At 36.8% G+C, this 22,871-nt stretch overlaps 1 long non-coding RNA gene across 4 annotated transcripts in view; it reads left to right on the top strand.

Moving 5' to 3' along the window:
- Window positions 1–22,871, top strand: part of LOC134758943 (uncharacterized) — a 201,861-nt gene that overhangs the window by 155,205 nt on the left and 23,785 nt on the right. Inside the window, exons 5-6 of one of the 4 annotated variants that reach the window (XR_010134743.1) lie at window positions 7,480–7,645; window positions 7,931–8,023. This is a non-coding gene — a long non-coding RNA (uncharacterized lncRNA). Of the gene's footprint in view, window positions 1–7,479; window positions 7,723–7,930; window positions 9,497–22,871 lie in introns of those variants that run through there. The other 3 variants (XR_010134745.1, XR_010134744.1, XR_010134746.1) reach the window with 3 other exon arrangements.

The raw sequence follows: 22,871 nt of genomic DNA, 5'->3' as shown, positions 1-22,871 counted from the left end.
AACCCCAAGTAGAATAAATACAAATAAAATCATGTCTAGATATAACCTAGTCAAATTGCTGAAAACTAGAGATTAAAAAAATTAAAAAGCAGCCAGAGATAAAAAAAGACCCACTACATACAGGGAACAAAAATAAGGATAGATGCTGACTTCTTATCAGGTACAATGGCAGCCAGACAATTTGTACAGTAAAAACATCCTTTAAAAATGAGAATTAAGTAGTGATATATTTAGGTTTAAAAAGCTGTGAAAATTCATCACCAGAAGAATGTACCATAAGAAATGTTAAAATATGTTCCTTGGGTTAATGGAAAATGGTGTTATATAGAATCCGGGTCATATGAAAAGAAATGAAGAACATGGAATCAAATAATAATAAAGTAAGACATATCAAAACAAAAAGTGAAGTACTGGCATGCTAGAGTTGGAAATTCATAACCTTAGATACCTAAATTAAAAAGGGAAAAAGACATACTCAATGATATATGAATATTTAAAAGAAGAGAAAATTCAGCCCAAAATAATGGGAAGAAATGATAAAGATAAGAGTATGAATCAATACAATAGAAAAAAAATGAAAAAATTAAGCCAAACTTAGTTCTTTGAAAAGACTAATAAAACTGACAAACTCCTAGCAAGACCAATCAAAAAATAAAAATTAAATGTAAGTTATCAAAACAATAATTTAAAGAGAGTAAAGCACTCACCAACATCTCATTCACAAATGCTATGAATATAAAAGAATAATTTGGAAATATTAAAAAGACTTTGGTAATAAATTTGACACATTTGATAAAATGAACAAATTTATCAGGAAAACACAGATGACCAAAAGTGACACAAGACAAAGTTTAAAAACCTGACTATATCTTTATCTATTACAAGAGTAGAATTTGAAATGTTAAATCTTTTCATGAAAAGAACTCTAGACCCAGTTGTTTTCTCAAATGAGTTTCATCAAACTTTTAAAGAAGAGCTCATTTTAATTTTACCTAAATACTTTCAGAAAATTGAAAAGGAGGGTAAAATTCCTAACTTGTTTTACGAACTGAATATAACTGTCTTATCAAAACGTGAAAGGGCATTATCAAAAAGAAAATTACACACCAATATCCCTCCAATCATAGGCACTGTCAAGAATTGCAAAATGTCTGGTAATTTATCCTGTTTTCTTGCTAACAAGTTAACTGGCCACATTTCATTGTATTTTGGCAGAAAGCAGAAGATTCCTCCATAGTCAACAAATTTTTGTCAATTTCCTTTGTCCCTAAGCTGCTCAGAATGTTGCTGATGGGCTCATATGAAAGCCTGCACAGACAGTTTGGTGTATTACAGCAAAGAAACCCTGAGCTTCAGGAATCAAAGTTATTTATAATGGAGAGTAAGCTTTGTTCCAGAGATACACTATCCTATCTCTATTTTCCAAGATTGTTTACTATACAAACATCCTTGAAAACTGGAAACAATCCAATTAACCATCAACAAAACAATTAATAAACATCAGGAGAATAAGTGAAAATGGAACTGTATATTAATACAATATAATATGCAGAGCAATTTAAAAAACTAAACTACAGATATATGTAACAACACAGAAAATGTAAAAAAAACTTTATTTCAAATAAAAGAAGCTCAATACAAAAGATTAAATATGATTATCAAAAGTTCAAAAATGAACACAAGTAATTTGTAGTGAAAAAAATTCAGCATAATTTTTGGCTATTGTGGGGAATAGAGAGATGCGGAAGGTGGAGGGTAGAAATATTGACTAAAAGGAGGCTTGAAATGACTCTCTGGGAGTGAAGAAAATGTTTTCAAAAAATCTTGATTATTACGTCAAACATCATTGATCATAAAATTAAGATCTGAGCATGTCACTGAACATAATATTCCTTTAATTTAGAGAGAAAAAAATTCTCAATTATTTTTCCAATTAATACTTAATTATATCAAATTACAAAAATAAAAGAATCCCAATGGGTCTGTTTTGAGTTGCTTTCTTCTCTAAGTTATTTCAGGAGAATTATCATGTTTGTAATAATCACATAACTCCTGGGTTCTCCACGCTTATTGCAAAATTTTGCTTTCATTTTATGTATATTGTTGCTGACTTAATGAGATTTTTAAAAATGTTCTGCTGTGTTACTGTTGCTATAATGGAAAGCTGCGTATTGCTCATACTATGGTGGTGAGTTAACCTTTCAACCATGGCCTCTAGTTTGAGCCTGTCTGTCATTTTCTGTTAGAAATTCCTGGGTGTTTCTGATAGCTTCATGGAGCTTTCTTAGTTTTTAGAATTGCTACATGTTTGCCTTTATTTTCCTATCATGTTGGTCACTGTACTATCAGTCTGAGAAAGATAGTGAAAATCCTGTAATCACATTGACACTGAACTCAGAAATCTGGATATCTTTTCTCTGGGGAGGCTTTATCTTCCTCATTTGAAAAGAAATACAAATAATAAAGCAATCAAGTTCACCAGCCAATGATGATTTCATCTGGCCACATGTTGGTGGCTGAAAAAGAGATTTACTGCCTAAGTAGGCCCCAACAATTGACTATACATTATGAAAAGTATGCATGTAGCAATTGAAATTGCAGAACTCAACCTGGAACTGTCCTGCTGAAGTGTTCTGGGGGAGGGGATTAATATGGATTCTGGAGATGACTATTAGCTTGAGAATATAGATTATCCTGTCTCCTCCTAGTGGCTTCTCCCCACGGGCATATAGTACATGCTGTCCATCCTGGGGTGTAAACAGCAGAGGGCGTCTTTCAAAGTCGTTCCACTGGAATCTTTGATAAAGATCTAACCTTTTCAGCCCATAAATTTTAGACACTTTCAGATACACATTACTTTTTCTCTGAGGCACACTTGACATTTATGGTAGCTTTTAGTCTTTTTTTTTTTTTTGATTTTTCATGTGTTTTTCTTAGAAACAGGCACAGATCTTGCTCAACAGGATAAATGGGTCTGACCTCTGTTGTCTTTATTTTTCCACAATTGTTGCTTCATTTTCATCTGTAATTCAGTCACTATTTCCTTTCTCAAGGAAATCTTGAGATAGGGATCTTGGTTTTATATTTTGTTTTTACATTACCTTCAAGCATACTGAAAACATTCTGCTATATCAGTATGATATAAACAGTGAGGTTGACTAGATTTCACCAAATCAATTTTTAAAATTAAAAAAAAACATACAGATGTTTTGCTGTTCCTGCTCCGTTTAGCAGTTTTTTTTTTTATTATACTTTAAGTTTTAGGGTACATGTGCACAATGTGCAGGTTAGTTACATATGTATACATGTGCCATGCTGGTGCGCTGCACCCACTAACTCGTCATCTAGCATTAGGTATGTCTCCCAATGCTATCCCTCCCCCCTCCCCCAACGCCACCACAGTCCCCAGAGTGTGATATTCCCCTTCCTGTGTCCATGTGATCTGATTGTTCAATTCCCACCTACGAGTGAGAATATGCGGTGTTTGGTTTTTTCTTCTTGCGATAGTTTACTGAGAATGATGATTTCCAATTTCATCCATGTCCCTACAAAGGACATGAACTCATCATTTTTTATGGCTGCATAGTATTCCATGGTGTATATGTGCCACATTTTCTCAATCCAGTCTATCACTGTTGGACATTTGGCTTGGTTCCAAGTCTTTGCTATTGTGAATAATGCTGCAATAAACATACGTGTGCATGTGTCTTTACAGCAGCATGATTTATAGTCCTTTGGGTATATACCCAGTAATGGGATGGCTGGGTCAGATGGTATTTCTAGTTCTAGATCCCTGTGGAATCGCCACACTGACTTCCACAATGGTTGAACTAGTTTACAGTCCCACCAACAGTGTAAAAGTGTTCCTATTTCTCCACATCCTCTCCAGCACCTGTTGTTTCCTGACTTTTTAATGATTGCCATTCTAACTGGTGTGAGATGGTATCTCATTGTGGTTTTGATTTGCATTTCTCTGATGGCCAGTGACGATGAGCATTTTTTCATGTGTTTTTTGGCTGCATAAATGTCTTCTTTTGAGAAGTGTCTGTTCATGTCCTTCGCCCACTTTTTGATGGGGTTGTTTGTTTTTTTCTTGTAAATTTGTTTGAGTTCATTGTAGATTCTGGATATTAGCCCTTTGTCAGATGAGTAGGTTGCGAAAATTTTCTCCTATTTTGTAGATTGCCTGTTCACTCTGATGGTAGTTTCTTTTGCTGTGCAGAAGCTCTTTAGTTTAAAAAGCCAAGCAGAGACACAACCAAAAAAGAGAATTTTAGACCAATATCCTTGATGAACATTGATGCAAAAATCCTCAATAAAATTCTGGCAAACCGAATCCGGCAGCACATCAAAAAGCTTATCCACCATGATCAAGTGGGCTTCATCCCTGGGATGCAATGCTGGTTCAATATACGCAAATCGATAAATGTAATCCAGCATATAAACAGAGCCAAAGACAAAAACCACATGATTATCTCAATAGATGCAGAAAAAGCCTTTGACAAAATTCAACAACTTTTCATGCTAAAAACTCTCAATAAATTAGGTATTGATGGGACGTATTTCAAAATAATAAGAGCTATCTATGACAGACCCACAGCCAATATCATACTGAATGGGCAAAAACTGGAAGCATTCCCTTTGAAAACTGGCACAAGACAGGGATGCCCTCTCTCACCACTCCTATTCAACATAGTGTTGGAAGTTCTGGCCAGGGCAATTAGGCAGGAGAAGGAAATAAAGGGTATTCAATTAGGAAAAGAGGAAGTCAAATTGTCCGTGTTTGCAGACGACATGATTGTATATCTGGAAAACCCCATTGTCTCAGCCCCAAATCTCCTTAAGCTGATAAGCAACTTCAGCAAAGTCTCAGGATACAAAATCAATGTACAAAAGTCACAAGCATTCTTATACACCAACAACAGACAAACAGAGAGCCAAATCATGAGTGAACTCCCATTCACAATTGCTTCAAAGAGAATAAAATACCTAGGAATCCAACTTACAAGGGATGTGAAGGACCTCTTCAAGGAGAACTACAAACCACTGCTCAAGGAAATAAAAGAGGATACAAACAAATGGAAGAACATTCCATGCTCATGGGTAGGAAGAATCAATATCCTGAAAATGGCCATACTGCCAAAAGTAATTTACAGATTCAATGCCATCCCCATCAAGCTACCAATGACTTTCTTCACAGAATTGGAAAAAACTACTTTAAAGTTCATATGGAACCAAAAAAGAGCCCGCATCGGCAAGGCAATCCTAAGCCAAAAGAACAAAGCTGGAGGCATCACACTACCTGACTTCAAACTATACTACAAGGCTACAGTAACCAAAACAGCATGGTACTGGTACCAAAACAGAGATATAGATCAATGGAACAGAACAGAGCCCTCAGAAATAACGCCGCATATCTGCAACTATCTGATCTTTGACAAACCTGAGAAAAACAAGCAATGGGGAAAGGATTCCCTATTTAATAAATGGTGCTGGGAAAACTGGCTAGCCATATGTAGAAAGCTGAAACTGGATCCCTTCCTTACACCTTATACAAAAATCAATTCAAGATGGATTAAAGACTTAAACGTTAGACCTAAAACCATAAAAACCCTAGAAGAAAATCTAGGCATTACCATTCAGGACATAGGCATGGGCAAGGACTTCATGTCTAAAACACCAAAAGCAATGGCAACAAAAGCCAAAATTGACAAATAGGAGCTTTTAGTCATTTTTAATCAAATAGCTTTACTCAGCCTCTAAGGTTTTTAACTTGTTTTTGTTGTTGTTTTATTGAAGTATAACATACATGCAGGAAAGTGCATAAACTACAAATGTACAGCTTAATGAACTTTGAAACACACTTATGTAACCAGTTTCCAGATCACAATATTTAATATTACTAGCACTCCAGAAGCCTCCTTGTGCCTTTTCCTAGTACCATTCTCCACCTTGACTTCTAATGGCATCGATTACTTTGTCTATTTTTTGGAATTGCATGTAAATAGAAGCCTACAGTGTGTATTTCACCAAGTTCAAAGCTATTCCTCTAGCAATAACTACTTCTTCTCATTGTTTTATAGTGTATTATAATATATAATAGTTATATATTTATTCATTCATTTCTACTCTTGATAGACATTTGAGCCATTTTTCAGTTTTTGATGAACACTCTTGTGCATGTATTTTAATAATAATAGTTAAGTATTTCTGTTGAGTATATTATTGTTGGGACAGAGAATACGTGTGTGTTGAGTTTTAATAGATGCTGTCAAATAGTTTTCTAAAGTAGTTTTACCATTTATACTCCCATCAGCTGTGCGTGAGATTTCTACCTACTCCACATACTCAACAATATGTGATGTTGTCAGTAATTTTCATTTTAGCCTTTCTAGTTTGTATGTAGTGGTATTACATTGTGGTTTTAATTTCTATTTCCTTGATGACTTATAAATGTACTCATCTTCTCACATGTTATTTGGCTTCTTAGATACTCTCTTTTGTGAAGTATTTGCTCAAATATTTGCCTATTTTAAATTAAGTTGTCTGACTTTTATGAACTTAAAGGAGTTCTTTATATATTTTGAATACAAGTCCTTTGCTATAGATATTTATTTAAAATATCTTCCATTGTGTGACTGCTCTTTCCCTCTTTAAGGGTGTCTTTTGATGTACAAACATACCTAATTTCAATATATGTAATGTACTTAATGCTGAAATATTGAAAGTTTTCCCCGAAACTGGAAACATGACAATTACTATTTATTGTCAACTGTTTTATTCTCTATGCAGTTATGCATCACTTATCAATCAACTGGGATATGTTCTATGAAATATTCCATTAGGCAATTTCATCATTGTGCAAACATCATGGAGTATACTTACATAAACCTAGATAGTATACCCTATTTACTACACACCCAGACTATATGGAATAACCTTTTGCTCCTAGGCTACAAACCTGTATAGCAAACTACTATACTGAATACTATAGGCAATTATAACAAAATGATAAGTATTTGTATATCTAAGCATAGAAAGAACACAGTAAAAATATGGTATAAAAGATAAAAATGGTCTCCTGTATAGAGCACTTACCATGAATGGAGCTTGCAGGGCTGGAAATTGCTCTGGGTGGGTCACTGAGTGAGTGATGAGTGAATGTGAAGGCTCAGGACATTACTGTACACTGCTGAAGGCTTTATAAACACTGTATACTTAGGCTGCATTACATTTATTAAAATTTGTTCTTTCTTCAATGATAAATTAACCTTAGCTTACTACAACTTTTTACTTTATAAGCTTTTAAATCATTTTTTAAAACTGTTTGACTCTTTCATAGTAACATATAGCTTAAAACACAAACACATTGTACAATTGCACAAAAATATTTTCTGTCTTTACATTCTTATCAGATAAGCTTTTTCTAATTTTAAAACTTTTAATTTTAAAAAAACTTTTAAAACTTTTTTATTACAGACTAAGATGCACCGAGTCAGGATCATCAATATCACTGTCCCCTGTTTCTACATCTTGTTCCACTGGAAGGTCTTCAGGGGAAATAACATGAAAGGAGCTGTCATGTCCTATGACAATAATGCATTCTGAAATACCTTCTGAAGGACTTGCCTGAGGCAGTTTTACAGTAAGCTTTAAAAAAATAAATAGAAGAGGTACATTCTAAAATAACAATAACTATAATATAATAAACATATAAACCAGTAACATAGTTGTTTATTATCATCAACAGTATTATATACGGTACATAATACTTTTATATGGCTGGCAGCATAGTAGGTTTGTTTAAATCAGTATCACCACAAATATATTAGTAATGCATTCCACTATGATGTTATGACTGCTGTGACATTACTAGACAATAGGATTTTTTTCAGCTTTATTATAATCTTTATTTATTATTATTATGCAGAGACAGGGTCTCACTATATTGTCCAGGCTGGTTTCAAACTCCTGGCCTCAAGGAATCCTCCCACCTTGGCCTTCCAAAGCACTGCGATTATAGGTATGAGCCACCGCCATTGTACGCTTATGGAACTACTGCCTTATAATGTGGTCTATTGTTGATTAAACTGTCTTTATGTGGGGCATGCTGTACCAGCCATAAACAAATATAAAATGAAATTTTAAAGCAATACCATTTATAAGAGTATGCATAAACATCAAATACCGGGGGGAGGAGCCAAGATGGCCGAATAGGAACAGCTCCGGTCTACAGCTCCCAGCCTGAGCGACGCAGAAGACGGGTGATTTCTGCATTTCCATCTGAGGTACCAGGTTCATCTCACTAGGGAGTGCCAGACAGTGGGCGTGGGTCAGTGGGTGGGCGCACCGTGCGCGAGCCGAAGCAGGGCGAGGCATTGCCTCACTTGGGAAGCGCAAGGGGTCAGGGAGTTCCCTTTCCGAGTCAAAGAAAGGGGTGAGGGACGCACCTGGAAAATCGGGTCACTCCCACCCAAATATTGCACTTTGCGGACCGGCTTAAAAAACTGCGCACCACTAGATTATATCCCGCACCTGGCTTGGAGGGTCCTACGCCCACGGAGTCTCGCTGATTGCTAGCACAGCAGTCTGAGATAAAACTGCAAGGCGGCAGCGAGGCTGGGGGAGGGGCGCCCGCCATTGCCCAGGCTTGCTTAGGTAAATAAAGCAGCCCAGCCAGGAAGCTCGAAGTGGGTGGAGCCCACCACAGCTCAAGGAGGCCTGCCTGCCTCTGTAGGCTCCACCTCTGGGGGCAGGGCACAGACAAACAAAAAGACAGCAGTAACCTCTGCACACTTAAATGTCCCTGTCTGACAGCTTTGAAGAGAGCAGTGGTTCTCCCAGCACGCAGCTGGAGATCTGAGAACGGGCAGACTGCCTCCTCAAGTGGGTCCCTGACCCCCGAGCAGCCTAGCTGGGAGGCACCCCCCAGCAGGGGCACACTGACACCTCACAAGGCAGGGTATTCCAACAGACCTGCAGCTGAGGGTCCTGTCTGTTAGAAGGAAAACTAACAAACAGAACGGACATCCACACCAAAACCCCATCTGTACATCACCATCATCAAAGACCAAAAGTAGATAAAACCACAAAGATGGGGAAAAAACAGAACAGAAAAACTGGAAACTCTAAAACGCAGAGCGCCTCTCCTCCTCCAAAGGAACGCAGTTCCTCACCAGCAACGGAACAAAGCTGGATGGAGAATGACTTTGATAAGCTGAGAGAAGAAGGCTTCAGACAATCAAATTACTCTGAGCTACGGGAGGACATTCAAACCAAAGGCAAAGAAGTTGAAAACTTTGAAAAAAATTTAGAAGAATGTATAACTAGAATAACGAATACAGAGAAGTGCTTAAAGGAGCTGATGGAGCTGAAAACCAAGGCTCGAGAACTACGTGAAGACTGCAGAAGCCTCAGGAGCCGAAGTGATCAACTGGAAGAAAGGGTATCAGCAATGGAAGATGAAATGAATGAAATGAAGTGAGAAGGGAAGTTTAGAGAAAAAAGAATAAAAAGAAATGAGCAAAGCCTCCAAGAAATATGGGACTATGTGAAAAGACCAAATCTACGTCTGATTGGTGTACCTGAAAGTGATGGGGAGAATGGAACCAAGTTGGAAAACACTCTGCAGGATATTATCCAGGAGATCTTCCCCAATCTAGCAAGGCAGGCCAACATTCAGATTCAGGAAATACAGAGAACAAACACCACAAAGATACTCCTCGAGAAGAGCAACTCCAAGACACATAATTGTCAGATTCACCAAAGTTGAAATGAAGGAAAAAATGTTAAGGGCAGCCAGAGAGAAAGGTCGGGTTACCCTCAAAGGGAAGCCCATCAGACTAACAGCGGATCTCTCAGCAGAAACCCTACAAGCCAGAAGAGAGTGGGGGCCAATATTCAACATTCTTAAAGAAAAGAATTTTCAACCCAGAATTTCATATCCAGCCAAACTAAGCTTCATAAGTGAAGGAGAAATAAAATCCTTTACAGACAAGCAAATGCTGAGAGATTTTGTCACCACCAGGCCTGCCCTAAAAGAGCTCCTGAAGGAAGCGCTAAACATGGAAAGGAACAACCGGTACCAGCCGCTGCAAAATCATGCCAAAATGTAAAGACCATCGAGACTAGGAAGAAACTGCATCAACTAACGAGCAAAATCACCAGCTAACATCATAATGACAGGATCAAAATCACACATAACAATATTAACTTTAAATGTAAATGGACTAAATGCTCCAATTAAAAGACACAGACTGGCAAATTGGATAAAGAGTCAAGACCCATCAGTGTGCTGTATTCAGGAAACCCATCTCACATGCAGAGACACACATAGGCTCAAAATAAAGGGATGGAGGAAGATCTACCAAGCAAATGGAAAACAAAGGCAGGGGTTGCAATCCTAGTCTCTGATAAAACAGACTTTAAACCAACAAAGATCAAAAGAGACAAAGAAGGCCATTACATAATGGTAAAGGGATCAATTCAGCAAGAAGAGCTAACTCTCCTAAATATATATGCACCCAATACAGGAGCACCCAGATTGATAAAGCAAGTCCTGAGTGACCTACAAAGAGACTTAGACTCCCACACGTTAATAATGGGAGACTTTAACACCCCACTGTCAACATTAGACAGATCAACGAGACAGAAAGTCAACAAGGATACCCAGGAATTGAACTCAGCTCTGCACCAAGTGGACCTATTAGACATCTACAGAACTCTCCACCCCAAATCAACAGAATATACATTTTTTTCAGCACCACACCACACCTATTCCAAAATTGACCACATACTTGGAAGTAAAGCTCTCCTCAGCAAATGTAAAAGAACAGAGATTATAACAAACTATCTCTCAGACCACAGTGCAATCAAACTAGAACTCAGGATTAAGAATCTCACTCAAAACCGCTCAACTACATGGAAACTGAACAACCTGCTCCTGAATGACTACTGGGTACATAACGAAATGAAGGCAGAAATAAAGATGTTCTTTGAAACCAACGAGAACAAAGACACAACATACCAGAATCTCTGGGACGCATTCAAAGCAGTGTGTAGAGGGAAATTTATAGCACTAAATGCCCACAAGAGAAAGCAGGAAAGATCCAAAATTGACACCCTAACATCACAATTAAAAGAACTAGAAAAGCAAGAGCAAACACATTCAAAAGCTAGCAGAAGGCAAGAAATAACTAAAATCAGAGCAGAACTGAAGGAAATAGAGACACAAAAAACCCTTCAAAAAATTAATGAATCCAGGAGCTGGTTTTTTGAAAGGATCAACAAAATAGATAGACCGCTAGCAAGACTAATAAAGAAAAAAAGAGAGAAGAATCAAATAGACACAATAAGAAATGATAAAGGGGATATCACCACCGATCCCACAGAAATACAAACTACCATCAGAGAATACTACAAACACCTCTACGCAAATAAACTAGAAAATTTAGAAGAAATGGATAAATTCCTGGACACATACACTCTCCCAAGACTAAACCAGGAAGAAGTTGAATCTCTGAATAGACCAATAACAGGAGCTGAAATTGTGGCAATAATCAATAGTTTACCAACCAAAAAGAGTCCAGGACCAGATGGATTCACAGCCGAATTCTACCAGAGGTACAAGGAGGAACTGGTACCATTCCTTCTGAAACTATTCTAATCAATAGAAAAAGAGGGAATCCTCCCTAACTCATTTTATGAGGCCAGCATCATTCTGATACCAAAGCCGGGCAGAGACACAACCAAAAAAGAGAATTTTAGACCAATATCCTTGATGAACATTGATGCAAAAATCCTCAATAAAATTCTGGCAAACCGAATTCAGCAGCACATCAAAAAGCTTATCCACCATGATCAAGTGGGCTTCATCCCTGGGATGCAATGCTGGTTCAATATACGCAAATCGATAAATGTAATCCAGCATATAAACAGAGCCAAAGACAAAAACCACATGATTATCTCAATAGATGCAGAAAAAGCCTTTGACAAAATTCAACAACTTTTCATGCTAAAAACTCTCAATAAATTAGGTATTGATGGGACGTATTTCAAAATAATAAGAGCTATCTATGACAAACCCACAGCCAATATCATACTGAATGGGCAAAAACTGGAAGCATTCCCTTTGAAAACTGGCACAAGACAGGGATGCCCTCTCTCACCACTCCTATTCAACATAGTGTTGGAAGTTCTGGCCAGGGCAATTAGGCAGGAGAAGGAAATAAAGGGTATTCAATTAGGAAAAGAGGAAGTCAAATTGTCCGTGTTTGCAGACGACATGATTGTATATCTGGAAAACCCCATTGTCTCAGCCCCAAATCTCCTTAAGCTGATAAGCAACTTCAGCAAAGTCTCAGGATATAAAATCAATGTACAAAAGTCACAAGCATTCTTATACACCAACAACAGACAAACAGAGAGCCAAATCATGAGTGAACTCCCATTCACAATTGCTTCAAAGAGAATAAAATACCTAGGAATCCAACTTACAAGGGATGTGAAGGACCTCTTCAAGGAGAACTACAAACCACTGCTCAAGGAAATAAAAGAGGATACAAACAAATGGAAGAACATTCCATGCTCATGGGTAGGAAGAATCAATATCGTGAAGATGGCCATACTGCCCAAGGTAATTTACAGATTCAATGCCATCCCCATCAAGCTACCAATGACTTTCTTCACAGAATTGGAAAAAACTACTTTAAAGTTCATATGGAACCAAAAAAGAGCCCGCATCGGCAAGGCAATCCTAAGCCAAAAGAACAAAGCTGGAGGCATCACACTACCTGACTTCAAACTATACTACAAGGCTACAGTAACCAAAACAGCATGGTACTGGTACCAAAACAGAGATATAGATCAATGGAACAGAACAGAGCCCTCAGAAATAACGCCGCATATCTACAACTATCTGATCTTTGACAAACCTGAGAAAAACAAGCAATGGGGAAAGGATTCCCTATTTAATAAATGGTGCTGGGAAAACTGGCTAGCCATATGTAGAAAGCTGAAACTGGATCCCTTCCTTACACCTTATACAAAAATCAATTCAAGATGGATTAAAGACTTAAACGTTAGACCTAAAACCATAAAAACCCTAGAAGAAAATCTAGGCATTACCATTCAGGACATAGGCATGGGCAAGGACTTCATGTCTAAAACACCAAAAGCAATGGCAACAAAAGACAAAATTGACAAATGGGATCTAATTAAACTAAAGAGCTTCTGCACAGCAAAAGAAACTACCATCAGAGTGAACAGGCAACCTACAAAATGGGAGAAAATTTTCGCAACCTACTCATCTGACAAAGGGCTAATATCCAGAATCTACAATGAACTCAAACAAATTTACAAGAAAAAAACAAACAACCCCATCAAAAAGTGGGCGAAGGACATGAACAGACACTTCTCAAAAGAAGACATTTATGCAGCCAAAAAACACATGAAAAAATGCTCATCGTCACTGGCCATCAGAGAAATGCAAATCAAAACCACAATGAGATACCATCTTACATCAGTTAGAATGGCAATCATTGAAAAGTCAGGAAACAACAGGTGCTGGAGAGGATGTGGAGAAATAGGAACACTTTTACACTGTTGGTGGGACTGTAAACTAGTTCAACCATTGTGGAAGTCAGTGTGGCGATTCCTCAGGGATCTAGAACTAGAAATACCATTTGACCCAGCCATCCCATTACTGGGTATATACCCAAAGGACTATAAATCATGCTGCTATAAAGACACATGCACACGTATGTTTATTGCGGCATTATTCACAGTGGCAAAGACTTGGAACCAACCCAAATGTCCAACAGTGATAGACTGGATTGAGAAAATGTGGCACATATACACCATGGAATACTATGCAGCCATAAAAAATGATGGGTTCATGTCCTTTGTAGGGACATGGATGAAATTGGAAATCATCATTCTCAGTAAACTATCGCAAGAACAAAAAACCAAACACCGCATATTCTCACTCATAGGTGGGAGTTGAACAGTGGGATCACATGGACACAGGAAGGGGAATATCACACTCTGGGGACTGTTGTGGGGTGGCGGGAGGGGGGAGGGATAGCACTGGGAGATATACCTAATGCTAGGTGAGGAGTTGGTGGGTGCAGCGCACCAGCATGGCACATGTATACATATGTAACTAACCTGCACAATGTGCACATGTACCCTAAACCTTAAAGTATAATAATAAAAAAAAAAGGAACTTGGCACACTGTAAGCACTTACAAATATTAAAAAAAAAAAAAAATCAAATACCTAAAAACAAATCTAACAAAAAAGAGTTGTAAGATCTCTATAATGAAAACTGCAAAACATGATGGAGGAAATTTAAAGTCCTAAGTAAATGGAGACATATACTATGTTCACGTATTTAAAGACTTCTGGTAAGATACCAATTACCATCAAGCTGATCTATAGATCAAATGCAATCAATAGATTAAATTCCAAACACTCTCAGTGGAAATTGATGAATTAATTTTTTGCACTTTATTTTAAAGAATATGGGGCCAAAAATAACCAAGACAATGTTAAAAAACAAAGCTAGAGGTCCTTAAACTTGGAGTTTTTTAGTACATCAGAATTATTTTACTATCATATTTATTTTATCAGTATGTTCTACTTAGCTTAGACAAATTGCTGCTTGTCCTAAATCCCTCCAGTTGTTTGAACTGAGTGGTCCTAAGCTTTTTACAGTAGATCCCTAAAGAATTGTTTATCAGAGTTGTAGTTGGCCCCACAGTTACAAGGGACCCAACCCTTGTGGAAACTGGACATACCTTGAGCTTTGTTTTGGGCACATCCCTTATTTGCTTTTAGTGCATTTTCCTTTTGCTTTTTTTTTTCCTCTTATAATCTCTAAGCTTCTTGCCTTTACTTTTGCCTTTTATCTTAGTCTTTTAACTTTCATTTTAATATTTTAATCTCATTAATTGCTAATCTCTTTCCCTTCATTTTAAAGCCCAACTATTTTGTCTTATTATTTTTAGCCCAAAGTTTGGGAATAAAAAATCGACTTCCCTGTGGGCTAGTCTTTCAGTTATTAGTTCTCACCAAACTCATTTGTGAACAGAACCATGAGGAGCTGAATAGTAGACAGTTTAATTGAGAAACCTTATACTCATTGAGGTCTAAAAATAGTATTTGTTTGTCTTGTATCTGCTGCCCACTGTTCTCTAACCCCCTCCCTGATAAGTAACAGAAATTCTAATTATTCTTGTATGTATCTGGTTAATCAATCAATCAATCAAAAATATTAGTAATGTCATATGTACTCTTTGATGTTCTAATCCCTTTCCTTAATTTCCCTATTTTGCAGATGAGGAAGTTTGGGTTAAGAAACCTGCCTAGGGTCGCCCGCTAGAAAGTCATAGAGGCAAGGTTTGAACCCTGGCAGTTTGACTTTAGAGCCAATAACCATTATAAAAATCTCATTGAGAGAAACCATTACTTATGTAAGATAGCTCTTAATATATTTAGTATATTCATTTTTCATCAGGGACTTTTATCTAACATACTTGAATAGGCCTCATGACTTCATAAAATCCTTGAATTTGAAGGAGACGTCTATGTGTATACAGTTCAGTTCTTGATATTTGCAGTAGTTGTGCTTTATAAAGTGACCATGAACACAGAATTAGCAAATACTGAGTCACTGCTCCTAGAGGAAATTTAGTGTTATTTTCCTTGGAAAAATACAGAGATAAGCTTTTGCAAGCGTCTGGGAACAACATTTCTTATCAACTGATTAATACATAACCTTGTTTTATGTGTGTTTCTGTTTAAAGACATCATATTTAATATTTATTGTTAATTTATTACCAATGAACTCATGGCCAACATCACTATAAATCATTCCTGAATAAAACGTATCTAACATACATTTTCTGCATAAGGCACATCCCAGCCTTCTCGTGCTTAGGAACATTAAACAGCACTTCAGCACCATGCTTGGGAGCCATTTTAAACAGAGAAATCATTAACAAAATGCAAAAAATGTGAAGAAAATGTGGCACTAAAGGATACTCGTTTACAGTTTGAGATCGGAAACAAAAAAGCAAAGTGTCACCCGTTCCCACATCAGCTGGGAATGTGCACATCAGGAAATTCAAAGTTTTTGATGCTTTGCACATGCATACATCTGAGAATGACTTTGAAAGGACCTATGGTCTTTGAGGTTACAAGTACACTTTAGTGCGTAGGTGAATTCACAAATTCAGAATCTGTGAATAATGAGGACCAATTGTATATTATCTGCTGAGAAGAAGATGCTTAGTGATCAGCAGATCCTTAAAAAAGTCTGTGACCTCTCACTCCTTAAGGCCAAAACCAAGACCCGGAATAAGTTAAAGTTACTAGATTATTTGACTCAGGCTAAGCGTATTGAGGATATCACGAGTGAACAGTATTATATTTGCACTTTGTATAATTCCTTCTACTGTATTTTGGTGTGAACAGCAATGTTTCACACTGAAGACTAAGGAACTACCTATGTAAATACACCCTCATTTACAGGTGAAAACTTGAAATTACCTAGTGACCAAATGACATATTATATTAATGTCACTCATTGACATTTGTCAATTTTGTCAACTTTAATCAGTAGAATTTCTAGGTTCATTGTAACGATAAGGATAAGGGAAGATTTTATTCCCAATGTTGTATAGAATCATATTTGTAAGAACACAGAGAAGATTTTCCTCTAATGCCAGGACAAAGTAAGCATTTTTATCTGAAGCTACTGGCTTAGTTTTATCAAGGGCACATTATAAATCTTACAGTGATTTTCTTTCTCTGCTTAATGTTCACTGCTAGAAAACTTAGCCAAATTTATGGCCCAACGTCAGCTTATGTATATATGTATATTATCCTTTTGATTTTATCTTTTCAAGTATTATTTTACATATGTTCAAATTTTCTCACCTTTCCTTTTTATATTTTATTTTATTTCCCCTTAAATCATCTCTTAAACAAGAATGAGTATACATAAATAAATTCTGCATATAGAATTGTTTTCATTTACAATCTTTTAAAATTCCAATGGGGAAATGATAGGTACCAGTATAAATGTGACTGCTGATAATTTCTGTCCAAATAAAAGGATTGGATAAATAAATTTCTTAGGCATGACATCAGACCTAGGGAATCAGTAACCCTGAGAGAGGGGTCCAGCAAGCTGGGTTTCAACAAGCCCTGTGGGTGTTGGGATGCACACTCCACATTACTCCATGGGAAAATAGGTATCACATGGGTCTCACTCACGCTCTCTTTTGCCCTAAAAACAATCTTGACTGTGCATGGGCAAGTTTTCAACCTTGATTGTGTACTGGAATCATCCAGGAAGATTTTTGTAATCATGACATGCCCCAGAGCAATTACAGGAGGAGTTGAGAACCAGTTATCAATATTTTTTTAAAGCTCCCAGGTATTCTGATAGGCAGTCAAAGTTGAGAGCAAATTCTCTGACTCTAAAGACAGGTTCATAGGTCTAGTCATAAAATTAATGAATATTTTCGGCATCTCTGAGTAGTTCTTCAGGCTTAATCTTCCTCCAAGAAATCCAAACTGCTATGTAGCTGTGTCATTTTGAGAAATTAATAAGCTGCATTCCCATCTCACTGCAGCATAAATACCATGCTAGTCAAAGATTTAAATGTTTAAAATATTGAGTCTATAAAAGTACTAGAAGAAAATATGTTGAAATTCTGCAAAATCTTTAGGTAAAAAAGGCCTCAGAATAAATAACTGTGGCATAAACCTGAAGCAGCAGCAGGAGGCCAGATAAATCTCACTATGTAAACATGGGTACGGAATGATAATGATATCAATTATGAGCAGGCAGATTATTTCCTATGTTCCCTTTGACTTCTCTACAGTATTAACTTAAGCATGAGAAATGAACCTAGTCTTCATTGATACAAAGTGAAGAGACACCTCATGTTAGTCAAAGATAATTATGTCAGGTTCTTGGCCTTTCTGTGGCCCAATTTAAATACCAAAAAATTATGGGAGATAACTCTGAGCCAGTTTTAGTCTATCTAAAAGGAAATAAAAGTTTTCTCAAAGGTAGGAGAAGGAGGTTTGGGGATCTAAGAGTGACAGGAGACTTGTACCCCATCCTTGTCTGGAACACCAGGAGGGAAGGTCCTTCACAGGAGTTGCGACTGGCATCACAGCATCATGGGACCAGTGAAGATGAAGTAGGAAAGCTGAGGCAATCCCACCAATTTCCTGTAGCTCCAGAGAGCAACGGAGGAGATGAAATTACCCTGAAAAGTACACAGCTGTAAGTTCTGAGAGAGACCTATGGGACCTGAAGAGATCTCATTGGTTGTAACAAGAGCATACACCAGCAGATGGCAGCAGATGGTTGTAACAATAGGAAACTAGCAGGCGGCTGCCACGGGGTTGGGGAACACAGCCATTTTAGTGAGGCCAGTCATCGGTGGGTGTAATGGCCAGCTCAGCAGATGCAAACAGGAGCAGAACCCAGCTGAGGGACCAATCATATTCCCCCAACACCATACCCTCAGAGAACACCCAGAATTTACAGTATCCCCAGGGAGAAATAGAGGTAGAGGAGTAGAGGAAATCCTGAGTTGACCTTGTTTAAACTTGAAATGGATGGAATTACACTGGAGTGAATGCAGTTCACCTGTTATCACGTGAAATAGAGGAAGGGCTGGAGGAATGCCAAGAATATGAACAAAATTGAAGTACTCAGAAATGAAGGAAAATGTTATTTTTAATTTTTTATATACCTGAATATAGCCTGAGAAAATGATACCTTAGAAACTCAGCAAAGCAAAAAAATTATAAATTGTCAAAAGACAAACTTAGAAAGTGAGAGCATATATTTGCAAAACAAGGGGCTAATTTTCTTTTTCTTTTTCTTTTTCTTTTTTTGACAGAGTCTTACTCTGTCGCGCCCAGGCTGGAGTGCAGTGGCATGATCTCAGCTCACTGCAGCCTCCGCTTCCCAGGTTCAATGATTCTCCTGCTTCAGCCTCCCGAGTAGCTGGGATTACAGGCATGTGCCACCATGCCTGGCTAAAATTTGTATTTTTAAAAGAGATGGGGTTTCACCATGTTGACCAAGCTGGTCTTGAAATCCTGACCTCAAGTGATCCGTCCGACTGGGCGTCCCAAAGTGCTAGGATTACACGCATAAGCCACCATGCCCGGCTAATTTTCTTGATATACAAAAAACTTTCAGTACCTTTTAAAAAGTTTACTTTTTATTAAACAAGGAGAACTATACAATAAGTACTGTGCAGTTCACCCACCTGGAATATGCCCTCATTTCTGGAATTTTACACTGGAATAAAGAGAGCAAATAAAGTGGTCAAAAATTCAATCTGTGTAAAAAAAAAAACATACCTAATTGACACTTTTATTACTGAGAAAACATTTGGCTGAAAGATCTGAATTTACAATATATTAGTTAAATCTTAGCATATCATCCTTTCTTTTTCCAAATTGCAGCGTCATAGAATTGACATGCTAGCTGTCCTTTCCTTCTTTGCCTAGGTCACGAGAAACTCTGCATGCAAATCATTCACTGGTTCCAGGAGTTTCCCCTCTAATAAGTCAGACTACAAAGAAACCCATTCTACCCACCTTTCCCTCCTCTTTCTCCCATTAATAATCAATATTAGCCAACCCCATTTAATTTTAAAGAATCGCCTGTGAATTATTTTTCAGGAATAGACAAAACTAACGGTAAGAGGTCAACATCCTCAAAGCCACTGTTACGTATTCCAGGCTTTAGTACATTATTCCTAATGGTGTCCCAGAAGTCTAGATATTTTCAACTTAGGATGATTAATAAACATTAACAAATTTTTTAGCCTAGTGTGGTGGGGTGTGCCTGCAGTCCCAGCTACACAAGAGGCTGAGGCAGGAAGATGGCTTGAGCTCAGGAGTTAAGGGATGTAATATGCTATAATCCCACCTGTGAATACCCACTGTGAAATAAAGAAAAAGTAAAGAAATTAAAATTTTTAAATTCATTATTACATATTTGCACCCATTCTTCAAACTATCAAATATTATTACTGTGAATGTATCATAATTTATTTATCCAGTTATCCATCATTTAACTGGAATGCGTTTTTTTCCTCATTAATATACTTATTAAAAAGGGGTAACCGTTTTTTAGATATATTAATATATGTGATCTACATTTTTTCTATTTTTACTTATTTTAACTTTGCTATACAACTATACCCCTTTGTCATAGATTTAAGATAGTTTGACTTTTGCCCTGCATCCCTTACACCCTCAGTATATTCAAAGACTTTGCCCCTGCAATTATCTCTTCTCTCGTTTGTATCATTAATTTTTCCTTCTCTACTCTATCATTCCCATCCTCACAAAATAACTGCTGTAATAACTCCTTTCTTTAAAAAAGAAAGATTAAAACTCCACAATTCCACTTTATTGCTTCTAATTACACAACCACTCAAAATAATTTTCTTTGTTCATTTTCCACATTTTCATCTCCCTCCCATTCTCTTTTGAATCCACTCACACTACTGCTTTCAGTCTACTCTGGTTAAGGCCACCCATCATCTCCATATTATCAAATCCAGTTCTCTGAGTTCATTTACTTAAGAATGGGCCAGTCTTCATTGAAAAAAAAAAATCCTTATTTAGCTTCTGGGACTCCTAGTTTTCTTTGTATGTTGCTGTCTCCTCCTTCCTGATTTTCTGCTGGATTCACTTTCTCATCTTATATTAATTGTGGAGCCCCCTGAGGTTCAATATTTTGGACTCCTCTCTAGTTACACTCACCCCCAGGTAATGAATTGCAAATATCATTTATAAGTTGGTGAGTTCAGTAGTTTTTATCTCAAGTCCCAACCTCTCCTCTAATCTCTAGAATCTTATAAAAACAGCTTATATATAGATTGTCTCCCTTAGATGTCCTAGTAGGAATAACAAAGTTGAGATGCCCAAACGAGAACCACTGATACCTCCCCAACCATCCCGAACTATTCCCCAACTTGCTCTTCCTCCAGTATTCCATATCTTGGCAAATAGCACCAACATTTCTCAGGATGCAAACTTTGCTCCTTTCCTTGATGTCCCTTTCTCTCACAGTACACATCCAATCCATCAGTAAATTCAACTGGCCTACTCGCACAATTCAGAATCTGACCATTTAGCACAATCTTTACCACTCTCAACATGATCAAAACCATCAGTTTCTATCTCTAGGAATTTTGCTAGCCTCCTAAATGATCTCCCTCGTTTACGCCATCACCATGCCTCCCCTTCATTGTTTATTGTCCATTTGAAAGCCAGAGTAATATTTTTCCAATGAACTAGGTACTCTCCTTCTCCAATAGCTTTTTATCGTACTTATAATAACATTAAAGTCCCATACAAAGCTTTACATGAGCTGGTCCCTGGCCAAATTACCAATTTCATTTCCAATGTATTCTTCCTCTCTCTCTTTGCTCTAGCCACACTGGTGTTTCTGTTTCTCCCAAACATAACCAGCATGTTCCTAATTCCAAGTCTTTTCCCTTACTGTTGCCTCTACCAAGAATGGTCTTCTCCCAGATGTCTTTCTGGGTTGCTCCCTGGCTTCATTAAGGTCTCTGGTCAAATGTTCTCTTCACTTACTCTCACTCCTCCCTATCCCCACATCAAACACAGAATCTTCCTTAACTTCTATCATCTTCCCCTACTTTAATTTTCCTCTTGATTCTTCTGACTCACGGTATTATTTCTATATCTACTTGTTTGTTTATTTTCTTTCCTCCACTGATCTTGAGAGATAAAGAGTTCTACTTTATTTAATCCTTTATCCCAGGCATCAAGACTAGAGTCTGGCACATAATAGTTGTTCAATAAATATATGTTGAATGAAAGAAAGGATAAATATTTAGCTCTCTAGTTTCACTGTAATTTATTTTAGTGTATAGTGTATTAAAAGAACCTAAACAGTGTTACTTCAGCATAGCTAACTAGGTTTATGAAATCCATTTATGATACACATTTTTCCTTCACAGTTGTTTATAATACCTCCATATCATTTATTAAATTACATAATAAGTTATCTTTGGGGGCTGTTTAATGTATTTCATTGTTTTCTATGCCAGTAGAACTTCTAAAAATAGTTATATGATATAATTTAATATTTGATAGAAATAATCTCTCTAGATTATTCTGATTTGCAAAATTTCTTAATTATAATAGCTTTTAATTCTTTCAGAGCACTGTTAGAAACACTTTGCCAACTTGTAAAATTATTCATTGGGATTTTCATAAAAACTATAATTGATTTTGAAATGGTTGATAACTTAAATGTATTAATTCTTCCTAATATGATAATCATCCCTATTTATTAAAAACTATCTAAGTGGAGTGTTATAGTATTCCTCATAAGAGTTTCACAGATTGTTCATTAAGTATTTTCTTTGTAGTTTATTTTTAATGGCATTGAAAATGAATTTTCCACACTATATACTTTTTATTTATGTAAATAAAAATAAAAATACTTATTTACTTATTTTTATTATTAAAATATATAAAGGCTATTGATTTTGCCTTTTAAAAAGATTTTCCTTTGTGTTATTTTCATACCGTCAGTTGACACCGACAAATGAAAATAGAATTAAATTATTAACCATATCTCTTTATCACAGATGATGCCTATTTTTAAATCAACTTTCTGGTGAAAAATAATGAGAACTACAACAACAGTAATAATAACCTCCAGTTAGCCAATGTGACAAAATGGCAAAAGAACTCAATTTTGGAGCTTCTTTAAACATTTTTTTCATCTTAAAATGCTATGTAATTAAATATGATTGGATTGGACTTTTATGGCATAAAAATTT

This window comes from Gorilla gorilla, chromosome 6 (genome assembly GCF_029281585.2).
Source record: "Gorilla gorilla gorilla isolate KB3781 chromosome 6, NHGRI_mGorGor1-v2.1_pri, whole genome shotgun sequence".
NCBI lineage: Eukaryota > Metazoa > Chordata > Mammalia > Primates > Hominidae > Gorilla > Gorilla gorilla.
This window is presented reverse-complemented; position numbering and strand designations above follow the sequence as displayed.